Source organism: Ambystoma mexicanum, chromosome 12 (assembly GCF_040938575.1).
Source record: "Ambystoma mexicanum isolate Mex_15411 chromosome 12, UKY_AmexF1_1, whole genome shotgun sequence".
NCBI lineage: Eukaryota > Metazoa > Chordata > Amphibia > Caudata > Ambystomatidae > Ambystoma > Ambystoma mexicanum.
Window position 1 is genome coordinate 1,254,033,534 of NC_090936.1, and position 22,114 is coordinate 1,254,055,647.

The window sequence follows — 22,114 nt, forward strand, 5'->3', positions numbered from 1 at the left end:
GTTTGTAGTCGGGCAATGGCGGTCTGAGCAAGTGTTTGAAAAGGAGATTTGTGAATAACTGTGTCTTTAAGAAATACAAAGCCGGGTGAGGGAAGCCCGAAAGAAACCATTGAAGATCTTTGATACATGTTGAATTGACATTGAAACAGGAGAGGGAAGCCTAACAGATTTGAGAAATCTTTGAACTGTGCATGCTACCCACCTAGAAGGAACCTTGCAGGAGCCCAGTGAACTGAACTTTGGGAAGGGAGTGGCGAGACAATTTCAGTGCCATTCTGACATTCATTTGATACTCTTTGTTTTCATACATTTTCCCACACTTAGTTATTGTGAAGCGTGATGGCAAGTATAGGGTTCTGACACAGACTTTTCTTTTGTTTGACTGACTGACTAGACCCATTATGTTTACTTTGATGGTCGAGACTACTCCCATTATAGAAATAGGGCAAGATGGGAAGTCTCCAACCCCAGTCAATTTCAATAAAGGGTTTGGAAACCTGTACCTTTGTGTCTGTGTCCATACTTGTGATACCATGCCTGCCTCACAGAGAGGTCATGGCTTCATCGGGTGAGACATGGAATCCCCCATTTTCCCTTGAAGATAACCCTCCCACGTCTAATACCCTCATGGCCTATTGTCATACCTCTACTCTTCCACCTATGAAAAATAGGAAAAACCTTTATCCCCAGACCTATAAGCCAACATTCCAAATTTGGTATGCCCTTTGAAACTTATGAAACCGCCTTCTCCGGTTCCACCTATCAATCATCCAGGACTGATTTACCATTTAAAAACATTGAAAAGGATAATCCTAGTTTTTTCGAACCAATCATTCAAAACAGACTTTTCCCAGAATTGGCAAAATACTGGGACGAGGAAGAGGGACCGAGCAATGCAGAGCGAAGGAGGCCACAAGCACAGTGAGCGTGCTAGTTGTTGCTTGCATACACCTGTGCCCAGGAGGCGAAGACTGGCGTGGTGGAGCCAGGCGGCTCGGAGATCAAGAAGAGAGAAGCTGCTGCATGAGCAGGACACATTGTAGGAACACCAGGATCTGGCAAGAGACTCCTAGGTGTTCGCAGGTGACAGAAAGCAGCATTCGATGCTACATTACCTATAACATGGCTAATAAGTGACAGATCGCATGGTCTGTGATGTGCTAAGCACCCTGTTACCGCAGGTTGGATTTGACGAATGATCCATGACCTTGCAGGGACACTTTTCTACTCGGCAGATTAGTTCACTTTGGATGACATAGCGGTGGATAGATTCCTTCCCACTGCATTACAAATAACAAATGTATGCTAGTACTTATGGTATCATGCCACCTAGAAGCGCGCGTATTCGATGCTACATCACCTATAACATGGCTTTTCCATGTTAAATTACCTACAGAGTGACAAGAGATCTCTATGAGTAACAATCCGGCCATCTAATTTCCTTGCGGCTAAACGGAACATGGCTGACGCTGGGTGAGTATGACGCCTAGCATTACATAATACATGAGGAGAAATTATTAACTTAAATTGACAGAAACATGCAGGGTAAACAATTGTTATTTATTCTGTCACACAGGCTGGGTATATTTCAAGGCCACACCATATGCGTTTGAGGTTAGTGTTAAGTGACATTTGTCAAAAATGAGTGCATTGTTTTGAATAGAATGTTTTTTTAATAGAATTTTGATGATTCCAAATGACAAGTTTAAAAGTTTAGGAATTCTTACCTGTTATGTATTATAGTTTGCAGGTGAACATGATAATGTTGTTTTACTGAATTGATATGAAATGACAGCTCTATGCCCTGATGATGGATTTTATAACCGAAACGCGTCAGCAATTATGTTAAATCCAAATTGGAGTTGATTGTCTATAGGAAAAAATACTGTAAACCGCAACTAATTGTTGACACCCTTCTCTGGAGTCCCATGAGCAAAAGTGAATATATAAATATACTTTTGAGGTTAGTTTTGAGGTTGTTGGGTGGGGACACACCCAATCAACAATACATTTCAGTTTACTACATGTAAACCCTGAACGTAATCTTGTTATTTACACAACACTTAAAACGTGAATTATAGCTTAACCTGTAGTGCCCCTCCCCCATATTTCCCCAATTGCCTGACTTTGCCTGACCCTTGTGTTGGGACATGTCGGGTTAAACAGCTCTGGTGTTAGTCTGTTGTCTTTCGTAATGTGCACAAGTGTTTTTCTTGGAAAGGGGTGGGGGGTAGAGTTTCAGAGTATCCAGGTGATCCTCCCTCATTGGTCCACTCCCAGGAACTGGATCCAATAGCGATGGCCGTGTCCTGGCCACCGGGATGACAGATCCCTGAGGCCTAGTCAGGGAGACACCTTCAGGTTTCTCACATATCCTTCCTCCATGTGATGTAGCAACATTTGTTTCACAAGGGAACCTGGAAAGAAAATCTACATTTCCCTGGTCTTTTTCTTTCCACAGTGAAACAATAGGGTTGTAGGTCTAGGAACCATTGCATAACCTGAGAGTTGGAGTCTTTGTGTTGGCTAATCCAAACTAGGGGTGAGTGATCTGTAACGAGTGTGAACGTTTGTCCTACGAGGTAGTATCTAAGATGGATTATGGCCCACTTGATGTCCAGAGCCTCTAGTTCCAACACAGGGTAATTTGTTTCATGTGGGAACAGTTTGCGACTAGTGAATAATATGGGGTGTTGCAATCCATCGCAAACCTGGGACAGGACTACTCCTAACCCTGTAAGGGAGGCACCTGTCTGTAATACAAATTCTTTAGAGAAGTCGACTACCTATAGGATTGGGTTCTTGCACAGAGTCTGTTTCAAGGTGTTATAACCAATCAGTGTTAGGGAGAATTCTCTCTTTAGGCTGAATTTCCTAACATAGTGAGTCCCCCAGCAGCTTTGCTGGATTTTTCGGGTTTATTTTTTTCTCCTGCCAAGAGTGAGACTCTCTTTCTCCCACTCTTGGACATGATTTATGGTGTTCCTTTGACTGTTAATGTGTTTTCTGGGTTATGGGGTCCTTTACTCCATAGGGTCTCATGTGTTTTTACTATGCGTGTTACACAGCACCCTCCGTGCAGTAACACAGGGGTGTCATAGTGACACCCCACCATAGACTCCGTACCCTGGGACTGACTACTGTCTCCCAGAGCATGTAAAGTCACCATTGGCTTTACTAGTCCCAAATTATTAACAGAAACCAGTACAAACCATCATATTGTGGACGTACTGGTCGGGGTAATTCGATTGGCCCGGGGTCTGTTAGTCGGGGGGGGCACGTCTCCGTCCCCCCTGATCGAGTTTTGTCTGGTGGCAGTGGATACTACTTTTTATATTCGACCGCAAATATTTCACTATGGGATTTTCCCATTGTTCGAGGCTACCAACTGTAATTATTTAATTCTCATAGCCTCGAACATACCGCCAGTTTATTTAATTAATATTGATTTGCAGGTTGGTATTTTTTGCCAGGACTCGATTCTAAAATGGCATTTGTGTTCTCTTCTGTGACCCCAACCCAAGTCGAGCCCTTTGTTCCGCTTTTTGGCAGGCTTCTCCACAGAAGCCTCCAAAAGTGGTGCCACTCTGTCTGGGTACCACAGGGGGTGCGGGAGGGGGTTTAGGCACCCTGGACTGAGTTAGCTTCGTAACTCAAGTCGCACTCTTGTGTGATTGGCCCAAGTGGTGAGCCGGCCGGCTCACCACTTAGCATGTTTGATTGACAGCTAGGCTGAGTGAATGGGGGTATGGTGCGTAAAAGCAGGGCTTTGGGGACTGGAACTTCAGAAGTCGCCACAGGACCTGAGAATCCGACGAGGGAGAAGCTGAGCCAACCTACCACGACGACACCACCGGTGGAGCCCTGCAGAACCGACTCACCACTTCCCGACGACAGAGAAGATCTCCCGGCTGGAGAGGCTTTTTCCCCTGACTAGTGGGCACAACCAGTTTACCTTCTTTTCTTCGCACCCCAGACCGGTTTGTGGTCTAACTGCCCGTGCAAAGCACCCCGGCGGCCGGATAGCCACTTACCACTGAACCGCGAATCAACGGACTGCTCCTTGTACCTGAGAAACTCCATGGCTGGTTTCTTCCCTGGCAGTGCAACAGACTCCTGTCTTCCTCCCCGACGAGATCCTCTCTTCCCCCGGACGAAGCACCGACTTGCATCCGCTGCCAGGAACAACTGCCCCCGCTGGAGTGTTCTCACCACTTTAAGGTACCGTGTCCGCCAGGCCTCCCTTTCTAAAGATTGCTACAAGGTAATAATAACCCCTTAACCTTCTGGACTGGGCTGGCCGCCTTGACCCTCTAACTGGTCCCTTTCTTTGGTCCAACTCCTTTTTGAACCGTTACAAGACTTTTGTGCACTGCAACTGTGTGACCTTGGACACATTTCGTTTTGATCCTCTTAAAGCGGATCCGGCCTACTGACTCTGAATTCACGGTGTTACTTTGCCTTCCTCTCTTGTTGTGTTCGTGAAAAAGTGTTGGGATCTGTTTCAATTTATTCTCTGCTTTTCTCTCCCTTTTTAAAACAAATGATTAGAGTGCCATCTACGTTAAGGGCTCACCGCTGTCTGAAAATAAGTGGGGCTTTACTTAAGACTTGTCTAATATTCTTTTAAGGGAGTGTACATCTTTTAGTGACCGTGTTTTTGAATTGCTTACTATTAGTGCCTGTGTGTTTTTCTAGATGTGGTTTTAAATACATAATTATATCTCTTTTACACCAAGCCCTGGTCAGTGTTTACTTGTTTTGTTGTGCTCTCTTGACCTATTGTGAATACTCTGTATACTGCCTAACTCTTCTTGAGGGAAGTCTGACTGCTCAGCCACAGCTACCAAGTGAATCTGTGTGGTACAGACTGCTACCAAGTGGGTTTACTGCCAAACACCTGTAGTCCTAAATCTTTTGCAGTGGTCCCAGAGGGACCAGTTTCTGGGGTTCTGCATTCTTAGTTTTATCTCTTAGCTGGGCTGTTTTGTCTGAAAAGTTGGGGATAAACCTATGGTAATATCCTATTAAGCCGAGAAAAGCTCTAAGATCTCGTGTGGTCTTGGGTGTTGGTGTGTCTAAGACGGCTTTTACCTTCTCATGTTTGGGTTGTACATTCCCATTCCCTAAGAAGAAGCCAAGGTATTTTGCGGCTGACTGGGCTAATCTGTACTTAGCTAGATTAGCAGTTAGGCCAGCGGTTCTGAAGACTTTCATGATGGTATAACGGTGTCGCCCTCCACTCTTTCAAGAGATTTACATGATGCAAATGGACCTTCTGTTTACTGTACGGTTGGGCTACTTTAAAAGTACAGGTTCCCATTCATTCTATTATCTCATATGGTCCGTGGCACTTGGACACAAGTTTGTTTTCTGAGGTGGGTAAGAGGACCAGTACTTTTTGTCCTATGGAGAATAATTTTAAGTTCACTTTTTTGTCATAAGTGGCCTTTTGTTGGCTCTGGGCCTTTTAAATATGAGTACAAACTAAGTCTCGAACTAATTTCACATGTTCTCACATTCTGGTGGCGGTCTTGCGAGATGGAAATGAGGGCCTCCTCTGCTTTTTCCCATGTGTCCTGGAGCATGTCCAGGACATATCTGGTCTCTCTACCACAGAGTAGTTCAAAAGGCGAAAAACCTGTGGATGATTGAGTGGTTTTCCTTACAGCAAATAGTGCCCACGGGATCATTTGGTGCCGGCTTTTCCCGCCCTTATCTACCAATTTTCGTAAAATTAGCCTCAGGGTTTTATTGAATCTTTCTACCAAACCATCGGTTTGGGGATGGTACACAGAAGTCCACAAGGTGGTGATGTGGACTAGCTCTTTCACTTCCGCCATAAGCTTACTCATAAGATTCTAGCCCTAGTCTGTTAGTATTTCCTTGGTAAATCCCGCCCCATGAGAAATACGATAGGTGTTCAAGGATTTGTTGTGTGGTAGTATTTCGCATTGGGAATGACCCAGGATATCAGGTTGCATAATCCACAATCACAATGACATATTTATTGCCTAGTTTGGATGTCTCTCGAGGTCCAATTATATCCATACCGATTCTTGAAAAGGGGACTTGTATGATTGGCAACAGATTTAGAGGGGCAGGTAATGGGATGTGCATGCTGGTCTTTTGACAAATTTTGCACGTCTGGATGAAGGTCTTTATATCGGAGTGGATTACGGGCCAGTAAAACTTCCCATTAATATGCACCCGGGTTTTAGATTGTCATAAAAATGTCCCCTGTTAGGATGGGAATGCACAATCTCCAGTACAACCTTTCGGTGGCTCTTGGGTATTACCAATTGTGTTTTTACTAAACCTTCTGCAGATGTCTCTCTTCTATAAAGCAATCCTTGTCTTAAAAAGAAAAAGGGACTTCCCTTCTCTAAGCCTTCTCCTTCTGGAATTGCTTGTAGAAAAGGTTCAGTGAGAGCTGGACATTTAGCTGGGTGAAGGCTAGGTTGGGATAGATGGTAGGCTCTTCTCCCTTCCTTTCTTTGATGTTAAGAGATTTATCAGCTTCCCCAAAACCTGAGGTACCTCTTTCTGTTTTATCTGGTTCACTTTTTTAAACTGAGGAAACAGAGCTCTTTCCAAAATTTCCTGGGCAATTTGTTCTCCACGACGTACCTCGAAGGGGATCTCACCATGATTCTGTAAGAGAACCTTCACATCTCCCTGAATGTCGGGATCAATAACGCCTGCTAAGAAGTCTATCCCGCTAGGCCAGATTTCGTGGCCAATCTTATGTAGCACCTGGGAGGGGCTATCAAAACTAAGTCTGTAGGAATCATTTCTCTTTTCCCCAGGGGATTAATAGCTTCCCTACTGCTGCAGATATCAAACCCTATTGATTCCTTGGCTGCGATGGAAAGGTTAGAAGCTCTCTAACTAGGTTTTTGAAATTGTAGGGTTCCCCAATTTGTTTCAATTGAGTCACATGCCACTCCTCACCATATGTAAGGAACTCATGGTGGCAACAGTAAAGACAGACACAAGGGATCACAGTTCAAGGGTGTTTATTAAACTGTATAGATAGGTTGGAAAAATGTCTGATCTAAACCTAAATCTAAGATGACCAGCAAATAATAAGGCAGTCCTAGTGGCGTCTTGTCAAATAAAAAGGCCTACGCTAAATAAAACCTATTGCCAATCCTTACAACTAAATACAAAAAGAGTCTGGGATCGGGTTCACAAGAAAGAAAGAAGTGTTCACAAATGATAAATCAGGATGTGGTAGCCGGGGGTCTCCCTTCCCCACGTTTTGAGCATGTGACAAGGTGGGACTCCTGAGCACAGCACACGCTGGAGCTTTCCCAGCACGAGCCTACAGTTCAGTTCTCAGGTATCAGGACCTCCAGTGTTTAAGTCTTCTTTCTACAAAAAGTCTCTTGCCTCCGAGGGTCTGATGTGTTCAAAATAACTGTCCTTTCTGTGATCCTTTTTCTCCCACTTCCCACATTGCGTCCACACTCTCCTCACCTGAGCTGCTTGAGTCGAAGCCTTCGGTGGACAGGTTTCGCCTGGCGAGGTAGTCTTTCTCCTTTTTTGGTGGTAATTGCCTGTCACGGAGGGAAGCCACAGTGAATGCTGATGGTACAGCACGCCTGTGGCTCCCTCCCCGGGAGCAAGCCGATACACAAGGGAAAAAGCCAAACGGCAGAAAAAACCCTTGTCAGGCGCCGAACGGCACTCTGTCCGACTCCAAGTATGAACTTCCGAAGTGATGTTGCAGACAGAAATGAAGGATGTAGCAGGAAGAGGTGCAGACTCAGAACGGCAGGGATCGTAGCAAACATGAAGCCAGAAGGCGTGGCTGGTATCCAATGCAGCCCGGCAGGACACAGGAAGTAAAGGACTCAGGTAAGAGAAGAGAAAGCTGAATAATAGGAAGTAGACTGGGAATCCAATTGGAGAGGAGCCCAGGGTAAAACGGAGAGGAGAAAGCAGAAAGAGCAAAGGCACCGGGTCTCGAAGGAGGGAGACACGACCCGGGCGAAGGAACCGGAATGAAACCGGTAAGAGGCAAAGTAAACGAAGAGAAGGAAAACTTCGTGCAGAGGACGAAGTTAGTAACAGAACAAAAGCACTGACGATCCAGACGGAGTGTCAGCAGCAAGCGTAAACCCGGAAGCTGGGAACACTATTCAGAGGGGTTGCAACGCAGCATCCACCGGGAGGAGGAGGAATAAATACTCCCAGCGGGCTCCGTGCTGGGGGAACTGGGACGGCTGCTAGAGCTGTAAAATAGAGAAAGGACTACCAGTCTCTAAACCCATACTGCCAGCGATACCGCGGAAGTATCCGCCAGTCTCGGCGGCGGCAGATGACAGTATGCCTCCCTCCAGTGTGTGAAAACCCCGGCTTACCAGGGTGTAAGTGGTGGAATCTGGATATTAACCTAGGGGCATGTACCTGTGAAGCGGGTTCCCACGAGTCCTCCGACACAGGGTAACCCTTCCAAGACAGTAAGTATTCCAAACAAACTCTATAATACCTAGAGTCCCGTATGGAAGACACCTCAAATTCATCCTTGTTCTTCTCAGGAAAGAGAACCTGACGGGGAACCTTTCTGCAGTGGGGGTCCGGTATGAAGGGTTTGAGGAGGGAAGAATGAAATACTGGATGAATGTAACTGAGGGTAGAAGGAAGCTGAAGCCTATAAGTGACAGGATTGACTCTAGAGAGGACAGGGAAAGGACCCAAGAAATGAGGAGATAGTTTAGAAGGATGTGTCCATTTGGGTAAGAATCTGGTGGACAACCACACCTTGTCGCCTGCCTCCAACTCAGGCATTCTTTGCGATGCTTGTCAGCTTGCTCCTTATTGTGTCTTCTACTGTCTTCCAGGCTTCGTAAAGCGGCGGTCTGAGCTGCTGCAATATTCTGTAGAACTTCTTCTGCAGCCGGGGAATTGGTGAGGCTTGGAACATTGAGCAGAAATGCTTTGGGGTGAACTCTGTAAGTACATTAGAAAGGGGAAAGACCGATGGCAGAATGCTTGGTGTTGTTTTATGTGAACTCTGCTGTGGGAAGCGGAAAAACCCAATTGTCCTGGTGTTGATTGATGTAACATCTCAGGTACTGCTCCAAAGTGGCATTGAGGCGTTCGATCTGGCCGTTGGTTTGAGGATGAAATCCAGAGGAAAGCACTCTTTCAATGCCTAGTCTGATACAAAGAGCCTTCCAAAACTTCGAGATGTACTGGCTCCCTCGATCAGAAATAATCTTGTCCGGGATGCCATGTAATTTGAAGATGTCTCTGGCAAAAACCTCAGCCATTCTCGCTGCGCTGGGAAGACCCGGAAGGGGAGATAAATGTGCCATATTTTAAAACGTATCCACCATGACCATTATACATGTACATGATTCGGACAGAGGCAGATCCACTATGAAGTCCGTGGATATAAGTCCCCATGGTCGAGTGGGGAGTTCCGCTTGTGTCAGTAGTCCAAGGGGTTTGCTTGTAGGGTATTTGGCTCTGGCGCAGGTGGGACATGCTCGAACGTAATCCAATGTGTCTCTTCTCAGATTAGGCCAGAGGAATACTCTTGAGAGCAGCTCCATGGTACCTTCCGAGCCTCTATGGCCTGCAGTGCGAGGATTGTGGCACCAGTTTAGTATCGTCTGGCGTAATGGACCAGATGGGATGTATAGACGATTCTTGTAGAATACCCAGCCATCTTTCGCCTGGTAATGGGAATTAGGATGAAGTGGTAATTGAGCATACTCCCGTCTGACCGCGGCTTTCACTTCTTGAAGGAAACAGCTTACCAGAACCAGGATTTGGTTCCTCCGAAACAGTGGTCCGAGCGATCTGAAGACTTCTCCTTACTCATATCCTTACGGGACAGTGCGTCGGCCAAGCGATTCAAAGTTCTGGGAATGTAGGTGATGTGAAAATCGTATTGAGAAAACAGATAGGCCCACCGGGCCTGTCGTGAATTTGAACACTCTGTGTCTTGCAGTACCCTCAGATTCTTGTGATCTGTCCGAATGGTAAACCAATGTCGTGCCCCCATAAGTAGATGCCACCACTCTTTGCACGTTAACTTCATCGCCAATAGTTCTTTTTCAAGAACCAAGTAGTTTAGTTGGCTGGGAGATAGGGTTTTGGACAGATAAGCCACAGGATGTTCCACTTCATTAACTGTCTGTAACAAAACTGCTCCAATGGCTATGGCAGAGGCATCTGTCTCCAAGATGAAGGGTAATGTCTGGTCCGGATGCCATAGTATAGGGGCAGAACAGAAGAGTCTTTTGAGAAGGGAAAATCTACGTTCAGCTTCAGTTGACCAGTGAAAAGGGAGAGCATCTTTTTTGAGTAGTCGGGCAATGGGATACATCACTGCAGAGAAGTCTGGTTTGAATCGTCTGTAGAAATTGGATAAGCCAAGGAATCTTTGTACTTCTCGAACTGAAGTAGGGGCAGGCCAGTCAAGAATAGCTTGAACCTTGTTGCGATCCATGGCAATACCCTCTGCTGAACTGCATTTGATCCAAGGACGTTCTCGTCCGCACCGTTGACCACTTTTGCCGCCGGAGAAAGTTGAGGCCGTTGACGCACCGAGGAACATCCACTGGTGGGTTTCCCGGCACCCGCCAACCACAGAGACGCTGACGACTCGACGTCCTTGCTGGGCCACAGTTCTTCAAACTCTTTGCAGTCCAGAACTATTGTCACTGAGGTGCCCCGCACGCCTCTTCCTTGCAGGACGCCTATGCTCCGTCGACGGCGAGCACTGCCAGGAACGAAGCTGCCACTTCACCGCCGTAGTTCACCCTTCCTCTCGCCAGACATTCAACGAGCCGTGGCTCCTGCCTTAAAGGGAGTGCACTATAGAAGGGCTGTCGATTTTCCCAAAGAAGAACTCAACAACACCAGGTACTTTGGGGTTGCTGAACTATTGGAAAGATTCTTGTAAACAATATATGGACTGAGCTTGTGGTACATCTTTATTCTACAGGTTGCCCAGGTGGGGGGATCTCCACACAGAACTGTGTGTAGTGGTAGGGGCCAGTATTCTGCCTATTGTTCTAACCAACTGCTTTCCTCTTATATCTATTGTTGGTCACTTTTATTCCTTGATCTGTGTGACATTTGACCAGAGTATAGTTGATGCACTTTAATGAGATCTGATAATAATTGTGGTACCACTTTAGAACTGTATATATTTGCCATTGTAGAGCACAAAGTGAGTTATTGTGATAGTGTACATAACCTTGAATATTAATTATATAAAGACTGTGTTTTAAATAATACAGTGTGTAGACATTCCTTTGTGGGGGCTTGGGGACTACACTGTACTTAAGAATCAGCCTGCATCACCTCCTGAGAAGCTAAGCCATGATTGCTCGACCATGTACCAATAATAGAGAATCTTGGCTGGGGTCCTCTGTGCCTCTCATCTACCATATATAGAGCAGAAGTACAGACACCCCCCTCAAGTCTTTACAGACAGCCCTCTGTCGGGTTCACTCTTTGTCAACACAATGTTCATTGGGCATTATACTTCGCCCCGGTTCAGCAGGCATCCCTCCGCCAGGTTCACTTTTGCCAGCCTTGCAGTTCCTTCTACTTTCTCACTATGCAGGATTTGCTTCGCTTAGTTTTCCAAAGATTTGTCGTTCAAAGACTTTCGACTGTACAGGGGATTTTGCTAGAGCCCTGTATAACCACTTTGACCTTTTCCTTGTGGCTCTCCAACAGCCTTCTGATTTCGTTAGTTTTAACAGTAGGGGGAATTAACCACAGTATCCCGAGTGAGGACCCACGTGGTGGCGGACCCTCTGCAGCTGGTTTTTCCCTGAAGAGTTAACAGTTCTTTAATTTCCCTTTAACTTTGCCATTTGCAACTTTCGTTCAACACAGTTTGGTTTCTTATCGGTTCTCCCCTCGACTCAATAGCTGTGATGAACTGCTTGGATTTTCTTGTTTCTGGAGTCAAGGACAGTACCACAGTAGCAAGCGTCTCTCCCTGTCCTGAATTTCAGTTTAGGAGGGCTCTGTGTACTGTTGACATCTGCTGCAACACACGCTGGCTATTGTTTGCGGTCTTATGTGTTAGGAATAAAGGATGGGGTAGACGTGGGGTGCTGCAATGCGTGAGATGAACACGGTCGGGCAGCTACAGGGGCAGAGACTTCAATTCCCAGCAGCCCCTTGGTGTTTTTGTAGTCCTGTCTTTCGCACACGTTGCCAGCTGATTACAATCAGGAAGGCTTATCAGCCGGCAACGGCGCAAGACAGGTGCAGCTTATTTTGGCGTGGAGGAGGACGGAGGTGGTTTTGCTGTGCCCGATGGCTGGGACACGCTGCCAGGCTGTTTCTTTGTTGCAGCGCCTTTTTCGTCCGGGTAGTCCCAAGGGGCTCCCGGGCTAAAGCTAATTAGTACGGGGAGCGGACGCTGTGATTTATGACCTACTAGTTTTCTCCCATTGCAAGAGTGTTGGGAATCAATTATCACGGTGTTTGTTTGTGAAAGCAAGGTTTTCTTTTATTGGATCACACGTGCTAAGAAAGAAATGTTTTTGAGTCCTGATATGAAACGCTGATTATTCTTTGATAAGGGGCATGAACTTGGCATGAGAAAGGTTACATAAAATCCTGGGCTCAGAGAACAAGTATCTTAGTGGACACAAAACAAGTTTGGCAATGGTTCTAGTGCTGTGAACTGGGACTGTCTACAGTGTGCTAACCTTTATGTATGTTAATGTGCTTCTGCTGCTTTGCCCAAAAGGGCCATGTGTTTGTATTTTCATGCAGGGATATTATTCCCTTGTTTGTTTTCATTCCGCTTGAAAGCCTATTGCTCTCTATGTGTTCATGAAATGTGGCACATGTATTATGGTGTACCTAACTATGTCAGGAGCAGTGTGGGGGTAGGTTTATGTAACTTGCAAGAGTGCGAGGAAGCAAGTACGGATTGGTGTGTTAGGAGGGTATTTTCCCATGTGTATGCAGGTTAGGTTTTACCCTGTGCTTCCCCATTCCTATCCAACTAAGTTTTCCCTCATCCTTTTTCTGGTGTTCCTAATTCCCCCACCCTATTCACAACCTCTCCCTAAATCCTCTTCACCCCATTGGCTGCCATGTGGTGTCCTGTGTATATACAATCAGGTACCTGTGCCAACCACGGTGGGAGGGGTCGATTCATTCGGCTTCTGTGGTTCGGGAGAGAGTGTCAAACTCTCTTCCCTAATAAGGTGTGATTGTGACATAATAAGCCGCCCCCAGATTGGGATACTCACAACCACCCAAGCCAAATGGATACGACTCCTCCGCCTTTGGCCGATGTGCTAAAGGCTCTTCAGGAGATTCAGGTTGAATTGGCTCAGGCTCGACAAGAATCTACCACATTAAAGGCACAAGTACAGAGTCTAATAGCTCAAAGGACTCCGTTAGAGGGGACTAGTGAAACTTCAGCTATGGACAGAGGCGTTGCTAGGGGGGGGCTAAGGAGGCTATAGCCCCTGGTCTTTTGGTTGTAGCCCCGGATAGAATCTCAGGAGCTACAACCAAAAGGCTAGCTAGCCCCCAGTCCCAACAGTTCCAACATTAGTGTAGCCCTGGGTCTTTTCCAGACCTAGCAACACCGCTGGCTAGGGGAGCTTCTACCAGTCAAAGGTCTACTGTAATTGTGCAACCTCGCAGTAGTGTACCATTGGTAGCTCCTGAACGATTCTCGGGGATCCCAGGAAATATATGATGTTCCTCACTCAATGTTGACTCCATTTCCTATGTAAACCTACAGCGTTTGAAATGATTCAGGCAAGAACAGCATTTGTTATCTCTTATTTAACTGGAGATGCGGCGGCCTGGGCTATGCCACTGGTTCAAAAAGATGACCCCTTGTTATATAATTGGGATGGTTTTCTGGTGGAAGGTTGTTTGATAGGCGGGAGGTATCCCTAGCACAAGATAAAGAATTATTAGAATTAAGACAGGGATCACGTGATCTGGTAACATACGTGACCCAGTTCAATAGGTTGGTGATTGAGACAGACTGGCCAGTGGCAAAACAGACAGTGGTCTTTTACCAGGTCCTACGGGAAGAGTTGAAAGATGCCATCGCCCAGGTAGAGCCACGACCAGGTAACTGTATGGCCATGATAGACCTGGCCTTGAGATTAGATCATCAAATGAGTGCGAGGAAAGGAGACAAGAAAAGACCGGATCCAATACCTTTTGTAAGATTAGACAGGAGTCGGGGTGGCAGGGCTGGAGAGGCGGAACCAATGCAGATTGGGAGTGTAAGAGGGCCCTTGACTGCTGCAGAAAAAGAGCAACGTAAGTGTAACAACTTGTGTCTACATTGCGGACAGGCAGGTCATTTTATTCGCACATGCCCTAATACTCCTCAAAAAGGTGTGAGGGGAGAGAGGAGTAAGAAGGAAGCAGGAAACATGGGCCAGCCTTAGAGGGAACAGAGGTGACAGGTCCAAAAGCTGCAAGGTTCCCAAGATGTGTGGCAAATACGGTGGGGAAGCAGACCTCACATTTGTACATTTTGGTTACGCTATGTTTTGCAATGACTAAGCAGGTGGTACTAGCTATGGTGGATTCCGGGGCTACAGGCAATTTTATTGATATTACCATGGCAGAACAGTTGGAATTGCCGCTCCAGGATAAACAGCTGGTGGAAGGAGTTCAGTCGGTCGATGGGTCTCCTTTAGTTTCAGGCCCTATTAGGAAACAGACTTCGGCATTGCGCATGATATGTGACTTCGGTCATAGGGAGATTATCTTTGATTTGATAGCAGCACGGCAGTTTGGTTTGATTTTGGGTATGCCATGGTTGGTATAACATAATCCAAGGATTGATTGGGAAAAACAGACAGTTGGGTTTGATGAGCAAAAGTGTCAGTTGCACATGGTGCCAGAATTGGGGCCTGCAGATTCTTTGGCGGTCCAGTGTCATGGAGGGCAGGTGGTAGGAGCAACAAGATCAGAGATTCCGCTACAGTACAGGGATTTTGGTACAGTCTTTGATAAGGATGGGGCGGAAAGGTTACCCCCCCACCGATCTTATGACTGTGTAATTGAATTAGAGGCTGGGGCCAAGTTGCCGTGCAGTCGAATCTACGCGCTCACAGAAAAGGAAAATCAATATTTGAGGGAGTATTTGGATGACATTTTGGAAAAAGGATTCATTAGGCATTCGACCTCCCCTGTCTCTTCACCTTTATTTTTTGTTCCTAAGAAGGAAGGGACCTTACAGACATGCATTGATTATCGAGCATTAAATAGGTAACAGTAAAGAATAGATTTCCATTGCCATTAATTTCAGTTTTGTTAGATCAGGTGAAATCAGCACAGAGCTATACTAAGTTGGATTTCATGGGAGCATATAATTTGATTTGAGTAAAAGAGGGGGATGAGTGGAAGACTGCTTTTCGGACTAAGTTCGGTTTGTTTGAATGTCTGGTCATGCCCTTTGTTTTATGTAATGCGCCAGCAGCTTTTCAGTTTTTTATGCAAGAGGTTTTGAGAGAATTCATTGATGTTTTTGTGATCGTCTATATAGACGACATTTTGATTTATTCAACATCTCAAGAGCAACATGTAAACCATGTAAGAGCAGTGTTAAAATGGTTACAGGAGTACCAACTGTATGTGAAATTAGAAAAGTGTGCTTTCCACACCAGTAAGGTTGAATTTATAGGATTTATACTGACTCCTGCAGGTATTGTAATGGACCCAAGGAAGATACAGGCAGTTACAGAGTGGCCTTCGCCTCAGTGCATAAAGGACATACAATCCCTCTTAGGATTTGCCAACTTTTACAGGCATTTCATTAGCAATTTCTCAAAAATAGTAACACCTATCACCCAGTTACTCAAAAAAGCAGTGAAATTAGTGGAATCACGAAGCAGAGAAAGCCTTTCAGGAATTGAAAGGGGCGTTAACTACCGCCCCAGTGTTGAAACATCCAGACACGGCAAGAGCATTCCAAGTAGAAACGATGCTAGTAATGTGGCGATAGGGGCCATCTTATCGCAGAAGGATGAGGAAGGAGTATGGTATCCAGTAGCATTCTTCTCCTGGAAATTATCTAGCTGTGAGCAGAATTACCCCATCACTGATAAAGAATTGCTGGCCATTCGAGCTGCATTTATGGAATGGAGACATTACCTGTTGGGGGCCAGACATCAGGTGGTGGTGGTGACTGATCACAAGAATCTGCAATACTTTAAGACTGCGCAAACCCTGAGTCCCAGGCAACTCTGCTGGTCTCAGTACTTTAATGAATTTGACTTTGTCATCACATTGCAGCCTGGGAGCAGGAATGGAAAGGCTGATGCATTGACCAGACAACAGAATCTAGACAATATAGTGGGTGAAGTAAATGCAATCATCCCTGCAGAAAAGGTTATTGGTACTATCACTAAGAAGCTAGTGGATCAGGTAAAGAAAGGTTTGCGACCACCCCAGATGCGAAAATGGAAGGACAGTCATCCAGCCAGAACAGTGTGGGAGGGGCTGCCTTATCATAATGGACGATTGTATTTACCCACTAAAGAGTTGCAAAATAAAGCTTTGTATTGGTGCCATAACTCTCCACTCGCAGGACATTCACGGATCATGTGAAAAAGAGGGGTTTGTTACAACCTTTACCTACTCCTGAGAAATCATGGACGTACATTTCCATGGATTTCTTTACGTATCTCCCACCCGACCATCAGTTCGATACCATATGGGTGGTGGTAGATTACTTGTCTAAACAAGCCCATTTCATTCCGTGTGCGGGAATACCAGGGGCAGGCAAATTAGCAGAACTATTTCTTAAACATGTATTGAGGTTGCATGGTCTTCCAAAGAGATTGTATCGGATAGAGGACCCCAATTTACTTCCAGATTCTAGCGTGCTTTCTGTAAGATGTTGGGAATCAACTGTGCTTTATCCACAAGTTATCACCCGCAAACAGATGGCCAGACGGTAAGGGTGAATCAGAAACTCGAGCAATATTTAAGGTGTTATCTCGGAGATGGTATGGAATCTTGGGTTCAAGCATTATGGTTGGCCGAATTTACATATAATAACACCAAACATGCCTCTTTAGGCATGGCACCCAACAAATGTTTAGATGGCCACGAACAGAACATGATACTGGAACATTTACCGGAAATGGAACACATCCCTGTGTTACAAGAGCGCAAACAGTTGCTTCTTGGAATCAGACAGAAAGCATGCGCCAATTTGGAGCAAGCCAAAAAAGCATATACGATACAAGCTGACAAACAACGGCAGGCGGGCCCTAAGTATCAAGTAGGAGACATGGTGTGGTTATCAACTAAGAACCTATCATTGGTGGGGTCTCGCAAGTTCATGCTCTGATTTATTGGGCCTTATGAAATTATACAATGTGTGTCTGCCACAGCAATGAAATTATGTTTGCCAAAGACTTTACCCATACACCCAGTGTTCCATGTGTCTTTGCTTAAACCCGCAGATCCAGGGGTAATCACTAAACGACCTCCGGCTATTGAAAAAGAAGGTCAGATGGAATATGAAGTAAGACGTATTTTGGATGCTAAAAGAATACATCAACAACTATGGTATTTAATCCAATGGAAAGGTTATGGCCCTGAGGATTGTTCATGGGAACCAGCTATGCTATGATATGATATGGCATTTGTAACACACCTATCCACAAGTGTTCCAAGGGGGTACATGCTCCCTGATTGGTGAAACAGTTCCATTTGTGACATCCGAAGAAACCGGGTCCTGGGAAGAGCCCTAGGTGAGGAGGTACTGTCAGGAATAAAGGGTGGGGTAGACGTGGGTTGCTGCAATGCGAGAGATGAACATGGTTGGGCAGCTACAGGGGCAGAGACTTCAATTCCCAGCAGCCCCTGGGCATTTTTGTAGTCCTGTCTTTCGCGCGCGTTGCCAGCTGATTACAATCATGAAGGCTTATCAGCCGGCAACGGCGCAAGACCGGTGCAGCTTATTTTGCCATGGAGGAGGACGGAGGAAGTTTGCTGTGCCCGACGGCTGGATGATTTACGGACCTGGAGGAACACGCAGGTCGGAGAGGGGACACACTGCCAGACTGTTTCTTTGATGCAGCGCCTTCTTCGTCCGGGTAGTCCCAAAGGGCTCCTGGGCTAAAGCTAAGTACTACGGGGACCGGGCGCTGTGATTTATGACCTACTAGTTTTCTCTCATTGCAAGAGTATTGGGAATCAATTATCACGGTGTCTGTTTGTGAAAGCAAGGTTTTCTTCTATTGGATCACACATGCTAAGAAAGAAACGTTTTTGAGTTCTGATGTGAAATGCTGATTGTTCTTTGATAAGGGGCATGAACTAGGCATGAGAAAGGTTGCATAAAATCCTGGGCTCAGAGAACAAGTATCTTAGTGGACACGAAACAAGTTTGGGCAATGGTTCTAGTGCTGTGAACTGGGACTGTCTACAGTGTGCTAACCTTTATGTATGTTAATGTGCTTCTGCTGCTTTGCCCAAAAGGGCCATGTGTTTGTCTTTTCATGCAGGGATATTATTCCCTTGTTTGTTTTCATTCCGCTTGAAAGCCTATTGCTTTCTGTGTTCATGAAATATGCTGCATGTATTAAGGTGTACCTAACCACCTCAGGAGCAGTGTGGTGGTAGGTTCATATGCCTTGCAAGAGTGCGAGGAAGCAAGTACGGATTGGTGTGTTAGGAGGGTATTTTCCCTGGTGTATGCAGATTAGGTTTTTACCCTGTGCTTCCCCATTCCTAGCCAACCTAGGTGCTCCCTACTCCTTTTTCCGGTGTTCCTAATTCCCCCACCCTATCCACAACCTCTCCCTAATCCCTCTTCCCCCCATTGGCTGCCACGTGGTATCATGTGTATATACAATCAGGTACCTGTGCCAACCACGGTGGGAGGGGTCGATTCATTCGGCTTCTGTAGTTCGGGAGGGAGTGTCGAACTCTCTTCCCTAATAAGGTGTGATTGTGACATTGTGATTCTTTTCACAGAGCGGTTGAGGCCGGAAAGGACAAGGTTGCGTCTCTCCTTGTTGCCCCTTTGGTTCTCGACACCATTCTCCTCCTCTTGAACTGCCGTACTTAGATAGTGTCTCATCGTGCAGTCTGCCTTGCTCATAGTGTGCTCTCATACTCCACCTTTAATCCCTGTGGGGAAGGGAAAGGGCCATCAGGTGTGTGAGATTCTGGTCAATTGCCTGACTTTGCCTGGAACATGACAGTTAAACGGCTCTGGTGTTAGTCTGTTGTCTTTTGTAATGTGCGAATGTGTTTGTGTTGGAAAAAGGGGGGGGGTTAGAGTTTCTGAGTATCCTACATGGTAGTGTGGGAAAAAGGTGTTAGAAGAAGGGGATACCGAGTCTCACCCGTCGGTGTCCCACTTCCATTCCCCGAGGACGCCCAACCAGGTGATCCTCCCTCACTGGTCACCCCCCAGGAACTGGATTCAATAGCGATGGCCATGTCCTGGCCACCTGGATAACAGATCCCCGGGTACTAGTCAGGGAGACACCTTCAGGTTTCTCACAATAGCCACAGCAGGAACTTTAACCACTAAGCTATTTTTCCTGAATGTATAGGAATATGATTGAAGCAGGTGAGTGATGTGGTATGTCTGGCTGCATTATTACGTTAGACTAAGAGATTTATATTCCACTTGTTACCAATCCTAATCTTGTAGCAATGTGTCTGTCCTTGGTGGGTGCACTGTACATTGAAGCTTGCTCACAATCTTTTCTTGCCTCATGAACAGACATTACCCGCCATGCATGATGTAACCACCAGCGCAACCTGGTGCACTGTCAGAGAAGTCTCCTCTAAAACACGAATTCAAGCAGCAAAAATGAAAAATTAGAATGCCTTCCCAGTCGTTCATTTAAGAAAAACAAATTGAGACATTAAAAAAAGAAAGGAATTGAAATGTTTATTTTCCCATATAATTCACAATGGACACGCCTGGGACATACCCCCTGAAATCCTGGCTCTGCCACTGTGGGGTAGTGGGAAGGCCATTGTGAGGAGAGGAGGGCACTGTATAGGGCACCTAGTCTATGGAAGTAACCTTATTTTCAGAACTCCTGTATGTACACTGCTTTCTGTAGGATTTGGTAACGTGAGTGCATTGGAATTTTTCAAGGCCACTGAGAATAGACAAATGCTGGGAATCTGACCCTTCTCCCTAATGGGGAGCCACCCCCATTGGCACTGGGAGCAGAGCCTTGTAAGCTTAACGGCCCTTAAGGGGCAGGTCAATCAGTATCCCACTGGGAGTCACACCCCCATATGGGGACAAGGAATACCAAAGTCATGGTTCCACACCCACCGCTCTCTCCTTACCTGACTCATGTGTTTGTTGGGTGTGTGGGCAGTGATCCTGTCTTTAATAGGCAGGACCCCTTTAAGGTGGATGGCTTGGCTTGGTGACTGACCTTGGCTCACTGAGAAAGGCAAGACCCCACGAGTGGATAGCATAAATTTGTTGAGCAAGGCTGAATCGGCCAAAAGCCCACCCGGGGTAGGGTAACTTGTATCCTCATTCAAGCTGTGTTCTGAATTTAGCTTAACTGGCCACACGAGTGAAGGTAATCAGGGCCGTCCTACCGCTTGTGTTTGCCTATTGGTCCTAATGCACTGTACATATCCAGTAAATCAATCTTTTGCATAAATAGACTTAAAGGGTGCCTGGTATAAATCTATGGTTCTACATGTGAGAAAATATGTGAATAACAAATATTGACCAATAGATAAATGATAACAAGATGCCGTGTATGTATAGTGAAAAACTTTTACCAATACAAATATTTATTTTATTTCCTTAAACAATTCAAATAGTTCATCAAAAAAAGATCACAGACCCAATTTCACAATTTTTTCTATTCAAATTTTCATTCTTAACTCATACGTACCATATTCATACCAACAATCATACATTCATATGGGTGTCTACCCATAGCCAAGATTTATGACACATTTCCTAAATTTCGACTTGTGTATTTTACAGATGTATCCCTCTATCTCTATATAGGGGGTAACTGTTTTGTCGACACGTGTTTCGGTTGTATGATCATGGGGGTGCAGATCATCTTTCCCCCGATTATTCAGACAATCTTCCTCATGACGGAGGACAACAAATAAGTGTTGTTTCCTCTATGATGGAATGGGCCTTGTGATCTACAAATATAATAATAAACTAATTACAATTTTTGGCCTCCATGTCCAAGTAGCCTTCTTCTTACAAATATGGACAATTGAATACACAACCAACCCCCTAAAACAGGACACTGTGTTTGTTTGTTTCTTCCTACTGTGTAGGAGTTGGTACAGTGTACCACGATCACGTGATACAACCTGTTGGAGAGCATATTCATTATCTATTGCATCACCATTGGAATTTGCATCCTGGGTGAACCAGAATCGGTAATAATTCGATTGATTACCATATTGCTCACATTAACTGTATATGAATTCGAGATGACATGGATGCCAAAAATAGTGATTAGTTTATTATTATATTTGTAGATCACAAGGCCCATTCCATTCCATCATAGAGGAAACAACACTTATTTGTTGTCCTCCGTACTGAGGAAGGTTGGCTGAATAATCGGGGGAAAGATGATCTGTACCCACTAGAATATAACCGAAACACATGTCGTCAAAACAGTTACCGCCTATATAGAGCCAGAGGGATACATCTGTAAAATACACAAGTCGAAATTTAGGAAATGTGTCAAAAATATTGGCTATGGGTAGAATAGACACCCATATGAAACCCTCCACTGACCCATCCTGTCCGGCTAACTATCGCCCAATCTCCATTACTCCTTTCCTGGGCAAACTCTTGGAAAAGCTGGCCATCTCCCAGCTGAATCTTCACACTGAATCTGTTGGTTGTCTCCATGATCATCAGTCTGGCTTCAGAGCTGCCAGGAGCACGGAAACTGCTGTCCTGAACATCTGTGAAAACCTGCTCTCCAACCTTGATTCCAACACCCCTTGTGTCCTCAACTTACTTGATCTCTCCTCTGCCTTCGACACAGTCAACCATGCCATCTCACTCAACCGTCTCCGTGATAACCTGGGGAATCACCTGTCAGGCCCTGGCGTGGCTGATTTCTTTTCTCTCTGATCGACCCTC